The 7785-nt window shown below is 43.0% G+C and overlaps 1 long non-coding RNA gene across 1 annotated transcript; it reads left to right on the top strand.

Annotated features, from left to right (window-relative positions):
* Positions 1–2820: 2820 nt before the first annotated feature.
* Positions 2821–3726, top strand: LOC108500243. Its single transcript, XR_001875796.1, has 3 exons — positions 2821–2878; positions 2973–3114; positions 3710–3726. It is a non-coding gene; the product is annotated as an uncharacterized LOC108500243 (long non-coding RNA).
* Positions 3727–7785: the final 4059 nt, after the last annotated feature.

Below are 7785 nucleotides of genomic sequence, written 5' to 3'. Positions count from 1 at the left end.
GCTGTTGGAAAGAAAAATACCTTTACACAGGGCTTTGAATAAACACTGTGGCTTGGAGACAAGTACAGGTTTGCTCAAATGTCCTGGCTGGTGCTTTGCCTCTGATGGGTCCCATCACCATCCTTGCATCACTCTGCACCACTCCAAAGTCTTACACCTGTCAAAGCCAGAAACAGTTGGCAAAACACTTTGTTTATATTTATTTCAGAATATACAGCCTGGTGCTAATAATGCCAAGGCTGTGGGTTCAGGACATGTATGGGCCATTCACTGAAGAGTTGGACTTGATGATCCTTGTGGGGTCCCTTCCAACTCAGAATATTCTGTGATTCTGTTCTGTGATTGTGTATTTTATATTAATTTCCCAAATCCTCAAGAGCTTACAAGGTCTGACTAAGGCTGCTAGGCATATTCATAGACATGGGGCAGGCAGAAGCAGGAAGAATCTGCCCAGGATGTCACATCACAGGATATCATCATCTGCCCAGGATGCCACATCACATCACAGCTCGAGGGAACCACAAGGGCACATTTTACAATCACCACTGCACCTGATTCACACAGGATGTGGCTTTTTTTGCCAGCTTGCCCTGGAGTATGGAAATTTAGGTTATTAATCCCGAAAGGGGAATAAGGATTTCTGTGGGGTGTTGCAAGGGTGGTGGCTGCACCCACAGCACAAGGAAATGAGTGGCTGAAGCAGAGGGAGGAAGGGATGGTGCCATGATCATCTTTCTTTTTAAGGTTATCCTGCAGGGATGTGTTACAGCTTGGTGGCAGAATAATCCATCCCCTGTCCTCCATGGTAGGGCAGAAACAGGCACATTCCTGAGTCCTGCTGAGATAATTAATGCCCTGGTGGGTCCACCAGCCCTTCAGATGTGGCTGGAGGGACGCTCGATTCCATCAAAATTTTACCTGAAGTTGTCAGTGAGGCAGAAAGTATTACAGGCATGGAAAAACACCTGGTTTGTCCTGGGAGCTGTTCTTGTTTTCCAAACTGAGAGCGTGCTGGGAGGCAGCAGGACACTGTAAATGGGCTGGCAGATGTATCAAATGCCCAATGCACCCGAAGCCAACATCCCTGGTCCCTGGTGAGGATGCTCCCTGCTCCCCACGGAGCCACTTGCAGTCTGGTTTGCTGAGGAGCCGTCGGGAAGGGGAAGGAATGGCTGTTTTTCAGGGAGCTGTTTCAGGAGCAGAGATTTACGCTGTGTTTGACAAGCAGAAAGCCTGTTTGAGCAGCTCCTGTTGGCAGCTGTGGGGCTGCAGGGAGGCGGCGACTGCTCCTCTGCTGGGTTTGCAATCCCACACGTTTAGCTCTGGGGATCAAGTGCCCAGGGAGGCAGGGAATAGACTCTGTTCAAGGACAGAACATCTTGTGAAAATATTTAATTTCTATAAAAGTGACAGTGACTTATTTAAGGCTGTTGCCTGCCCGTTCATGAAGCAGAGCTAAGAACAAATTCCTCATGTGCAGCATATTTCCTTTCACGACCTGAAAAGAAGCTTATGGATTTTCTTTGGGCAGCACTGATTTATCTCCCACCCTCCCTCCACTCCCAGAAGCAGCCTGTCTTCTCTTTTTTATTTCTTTAAACCTGGCCTTTCCAAAGTGTTCCATATAGCAGCCCAAATGCTGCCTGTCCATCCTCTCACTGCTTTTCATCAAACTAATGAGAATCACTGCAATTAGGACCAGTTGCTGTCTCTTGTGGTCCTCACGTTGCTTTGGCAATGGGGCCTTCAGCAGCAAAGAGAAGCCCAGCCAGACATCCCCCAAGCTGGATTTTAGACCTTTTTGTCTCCAAGTCATAAAGAACCAAGCACTTGATCATTCCCTCTCTGCTGTTTGTCTTCCTGGGGCACGTTGCATCTTTGTGTGTGTGAGTTTAAGCTGTTGTATCAAAGGGTTTATTTGCTCTGTAGGCTGTGGAGTGGCTGGAAAAGCTGCTGTGGGGGCCATTCACATGTTAAAATGCAAAAAGAGAGGAGTTAAGATGATTTCCAAATTCAAAAAATAAGAAAAATTGGGGAAAACCAGATTATGGGTCACAAATATCACTGACTTCACTCCTCCTGGTGCCATCCTTTGTGGTTCCTTGCTCTTGCCCCCAGCAGTGGCTTTTCTGGACCCCAGCACCTCTGCTCTCCTTTGCCCTCTCATCTGTCTTCATAAGCCTCAACATGGGATTTGCCAAAACTTTTTCCTCAAAAGGTTGTCAGAACCTGTGGAAGTGTTTTGGACACAGCTTGAAAACAAAAGTTTCTTTGCTTTCCTTTCTGTGTTTTTCAACAGAGATCCAACCTTTTCCACAGGGGGAAGAAATATTTTCGGTTCATTTCCCTGACAGCTATTATACCTTCTATATTCTTCATTCCTTCAAATCTTTTCTTAATACCATCTCTGCAAATCTTCCCAGTCATGTTCTCTCCAGGAAGTGCTGCATATTGTATCTGTTTTGTTAATTTTCTCGTATTTTTTTTTCCTAATCTAGTTAAAGCTGTAAATTCTTCAGGGTGAAGAAGGGGGCTACATTTTGGCAGTTTGATATCATTGACTTACTCTGGATTAGATCACCAAGAACAAAGGCAGCAAGGAGGAACTGTTAGCTCAGTGTAAGTTCACATTTAGAGAAATCGTGGATTTTTTATATTTTTGCATTTAAAAGAAGAAGATGGTTTAAGGACAGAAGAATCTGAAGTTCCTCAGTCCTCTGCTATGCACCTGTCCATCACTGTCAGATGTTTTCTTGGCATTATATCTTTGCAATAAATAGTGGTCACCTCCCCTACTGCCTAGAACCAACCAAATGCACAAATTATTGAGACTCCTGTGGTTTGTCCGTCATCCAAGAAGTCTTTCCAAGGCACCTGAGTGATTTGAAAATGCAAATGCAGTGTTGAGTTGGCAGCAGCCTGCACTGGGCAGGGGTCAGATGTTCATAACAGACTCACCTCTTTTCCTACAGATTTCACTGAGTCTCTCACAGCTCGTTATCCAAAAGTGATGCTCGAGAGAGAGCTGGTGTGGCCGCAGACTCTGAGGTGTGCAGAGGAAATTTGTGTGCAGAATGTGTGGAAGTGGAAGCAAATCCAGAGTTATGGGAACAGGTATTTATAAAATAATGGTCTTTGCAGTGTCCACTTCCCTGCAGAGATGGGGTTTGGTCAGGCTTTTGGCATGGCAATGGTAGTTCTGTGCATGTTTATCAAGGTCCAAGAGCTCACATGATCCTAAACTTTAGAATTTGTGAAAATCTTTACATTTTCCCTCTTTTCTGTTAGCTCTACTTAGAGAAAAAACAATACAGAAGCCCAGCAGCAATGGAAGCAAAGGTTGTGTTGATATCTAGCTCAGCTAAGATAAATTTAAATTTGTTTCCTTTCAGTGCTGTTCCAGGAAATGACAGATGTAAAGATAATTTTGCCTATTATTATGTGATGACAGTCTTATTTCTTTCTTAAAACGTCACTAATGATTCAAGCCCTGCTTTTTCACAGAACTCTAGCAAGACATGATTATTTCCAACTGGAGGGATACATAAAATAACCCAGAGTTGTTGCACTTGATAGTTCCTCATGGCTGGTGGTCTGGCAGCTGCTCAGATGATACATAGGAATACTTAGAGGAAAGCATCCTGGAGAGCTTTGAAAGCCTTTCTTAGAAATGGATCTATGTGTAATTCAGTTCACTTCTCTCCCTCAGCCATGACAAACAAACGCTCCCAGTGTCAGGAAGAACAGCCCTGGTGAAGGGCAGCTTGTTCAAAGGATGGATTACAGCTGAAACCTGGATGCAAAACTGTCAACCCTGCCCTTGGAAGAGGGGAAATGTTCTCAGGGAGAGAGATGGGAGAGAAGAAGAAAAGCCAGAGTGTTTCCTGCCCTCATGCCAAGCTTTTTTTGTCTCCTGGAGAAAAGTTGACCCTCTTCCCTTAGGGAATCATGTGCAACTGCATAAAGGAGCAACAGACCCTCAGCCATGTCAGATGAACTTCTGCTGCCTTTGCTTTGTCTATGCAAGTTTTGTCCAGGATCAGAGGAAATAATGACAGATATAATTAATCTCATGTTTGAGTTTTTCGAATCAGCCAATGAAGACTGTAAGTAATAATTGCATGAGTAACTGCAGAAGGGAAGAAGTACATTGTGGTGTCTGCTGCAAGATCTATTTTTCTGGAAACAATGACTAATCCAGCTTTTCCAGTGGAGGATTTGATGCACATCCAGGCCGTGTGCATGAATCAGTGCTGAGGATCCACACACTGCAGCTCTTTTTACTCCTGGTTTTGCTTCTGGATTGGAAAAACCCAAATTGGTACCTCTTGTATCCATTGCATTGCTGCAACTGGTGGGAAAGGATCAGGGCAGATGACAGCAGAGGCCTTCTGCTGCCTGCACAGGGTTCTCCCACCATGTCACCACCCAAAGACGTGGCAGGTTTCACCTGAACTGAGTTTTCATTCTGGTGCAGCATTTGCTCACCTGGTGTGGTTGGACTGTGAAACACTGTGAGCACCAAATCCCAAGTGAGTGTTGCTGCTGTGATGTGTTGCTAACATTAATCACACCCCAAGGCTTTGCACACAGGAATTGTGTTGAAATTCCAGAAAAATCACCCTTTATGTCTATAATCCCTATAATCAGTGGGTTATAATCTATAAACAGTGGGTTCAAAAGGAAGTATAAAGCTGTAGCAGTAAGGACAACTGCAACAGCAATCCCATCTTTAAGCAACTATAGGGCAGTTGTATTTAATAGACTTAACCTTGCTTCAGCAGCCTATCCAGCTGGAAGAGTCTTAAGTATTACCCAGAAAGATAAAAATGATCAGGAAGAGGTGGGTCATATCCAACATCTGTCCTTTCAGCACCAGGTTTCCACAGGGAGCAATGGAAGGAGACTGGAGCGATGGGCTGCAGGAAGGTGGACACAATTAGAAGCTGCTTTTGAAAGGCACTTGTTGAAAAAGCTAGAGATTTTCACCATTATTGATGTCAATCCAAGTGTCTTTATGTTCTCCTGACTTCTATTTTTCAGTGTGGTCCAAAAGTCTATCAAGGACTGTGGCTTAATTTTCCAGTGGTTTGTCAGTATAAAAAGATGCTGTTTCCTCCCGGGCTGTTGTTCCCAGTGTAAATATGTTTTTAGGCACAGAGCAATATAATCCTACAGATTTGCAGAGAAGCTGCAAACCCTTCTGGCAGTTTCTGAGGCAACATAAAGGCTCTGTTTCCATCAATTCTATTTATGGAAAACCAAAGGCCATTTATCTCCTCGATTCCCATGAGATTTTCTATAGCTTAGTCAATAACCATGAATTACTGCTTGGTTGAGCTATTTCAGGGAAAATGCAGAGGATGGGAAGAGGATGTGCCTCAGCAAACAACCAGTGTCTCTAGTCTGGCTTCCATAGTGATGCCCTGCTGCTCTTCCCTAATAATTAACTTATTTCATTGCAGAAATTAGACTTTCATATAAAACTTTGATTAAAAGCGAGCTGAGATTTTTGTATCACTGATCTCTGGCTGCTGAATGAATTCCATTTATACAGCCTTAAACCTGCTGGCTCTGGAAGGTGATGGACCCAAATGGGGATGTCCAGAGACATGGGACAGTGAGAAGATGCAGAAACCCTCCCAGCCATGGCAGCTGCTCAGGTCTCCCTCAGTCCTGGCAGGGACAGGCACAACTTTTTTTTTTTCCCACAGACATTCTGTCATTGCAAAGTTTTTCTTGAGCAATTCCAGACATAAAGAAGAAAAAAAAAAAAAAGGGGAATATTTAAGTTCTCCCGACCGGACCAGGAGAAATTCCTTGTGGTTTAACTGGTTAGACTTAGCTATGTGCTGGCAGAAGGCCCAGTTTGGGAGTGATGGGAGATGTGTCCATTGCTCTGAGACCTTTTGGAGGGTCCTGGAAGGGCTGCCTGGGTGTCCTTCGAAATTCTCCTGCCCCTGCTCAGGGATAGACCAGGGAACACCACACTGGTTATGACTTTGGGCCCACTGTGTCATGCTGAGTTTTTATCCATCGCTTTCCTGAGATCTGCCCATCACTAATGACACTTTGGCAACCCTTGAGCTGTTTTTTGATTTATGTTTACAGTGCAATAAACACCCTGCTGTTTATTTCTGCCCTTAGCACCTCATCGGGGTTTGTAGGAAGCCTTATGTTTCTGAAGCACTTGGGCAAAAGTAGAGGGCAAAGTGGAGTTATTTCTGATTTTGTTTAAGAAAAAAAAAAAACAAAAAAACAACCTAACCTGAAAGACAGATCATTTATTTATTTATTTTGTTTTATTTCTAGGAGAAGATGCTGAAGGATGTGGAAACCACTCTTCAAGGTCATCCCAGGAAGACTAAAGGAATTAAAGGAGTCAGAATTGAGGTATGTACAATTCTTCCCTTATTATTTTTTGTAATAATTATTAGTGAGTATGTATCCTAAAATAATTAAGAAAAATAGGAAATTCCCTTAATTGGAAAGTTCTCAGAAGCAAAGAATAAAAAGGAGTTCCTGATTTATTTCTTATGGAAGATTTTGCCCTACTTGGAACAGATGTTTTAAATTACATGATGACTTTGGAAGTGTAGTAATTTCTGCTGGGAGTTCACTAGTTCCTGGGTTTTTCTGTCAAGAAAAGCTGTCTTGTCTCTCTGTAGCTTCTCTAATTAGACTGTTAGTTCACAAGAAAGGACTTCAGTCTCTCAAATTTTTCTGTTCCATCGGATGATTTCACATCCTATCAGGGCAACAGTGGCTGCACTGTGGAGCCTTTGGGTTTTTTTTTTTCCTATTTTTGGTGTCCCCACTGCAAGTTTAACTGGCATCTTAATGAAATCATATTGCCAGACTCATCTTTTTTTTTTTTTTTAACCTGATCCTTTCTCAACCCAGTAGTTCAGTGAGGTGTTTCAGTTTTAGGATACCTGAAATCTTCGTGACAATTGTTTTGCTAAACGTGGTTAAGAGAGGGTGAAATGATTTGGGCCAATTCGTCGTTTCTGTAGCACCATCAGACTTGTAGGGGATTCACCAAGAGGACAGGTGGGCTGGTAAGAGCTGAGCTGATATTTGGGCTGGACAGATACTGTGTCATTGCTTATGTAAAGATACAGATGTGGATCATTCTCTAGGCAAATTATCTGTAAATAGGATATACGTTGTGTCATTGAAAGGCTTATAATTTTCAAGGTGCTTGAAACTGAAAGCAGATAAACTGAAGTCAACCTTTTGTATCTAATACAAAAGAAGTGGAAAATCATCTCTCCAAGTACAATTACTGATGTAATAATAATAACTACTGGTGTCATTACAATGTCCCACTTGCTTAAGTTCTTACACTGGTCAGGGCCTTTGTCTTCCAGCTCTTCCTTACACAGTATTTCTCAGATTTATTGAACTATTCTTGTGTGTTACAGAGGAATAACTGAGGTTTTAGAGGGTTTAGAATTTGTTGGTTTGTGCATGGACCTTCCTTGGTGACTCTTGCTGTTGCTGTGTGTCACTGCTGGCCTCATGTCCTAATGAGGTGAAGAGCAAAGTGCCAGGTTAATCAGCCCTCACCGTAATGGAAAATAAAGCCAGTTGGTTTGAAAAAAAGGAAGAAAGAGGGGTATAAATTGCTGATTGGGTAAGGAAAGTACTGGAAGACAGCTGTTTGTGCCAATGTTGGCTCCAGAAAGATGGAGCAGACAGAAAGAGATGCGTTTGGGTTTGAGTTTTCTGCACCAAGGCAAAACTCCAAGACTTGCATGCTGTGATAAAATCCCATGCAGA

Source organism: Lepidothrix coronata, unplaced genomic scaffold (genome assembly GCF_001604755.1).
Source record: "Lepidothrix coronata isolate B3197 unplaced genomic scaffold, Lepidothrix_coronata-1.0 Scaffold87, whole genome shotgun sequence".
In the NCBI taxonomy this organism is placed as follows: Eukaryota; Metazoa; Chordata; class Aves; order Passeriformes; family Pipridae; genus Lepidothrix; species Lepidothrix coronata.
The sequence above is the reverse complement of the archived record's forward strand: the minus strand, read 5'-3'. Positions and strand labels throughout refer to the sequence as shown.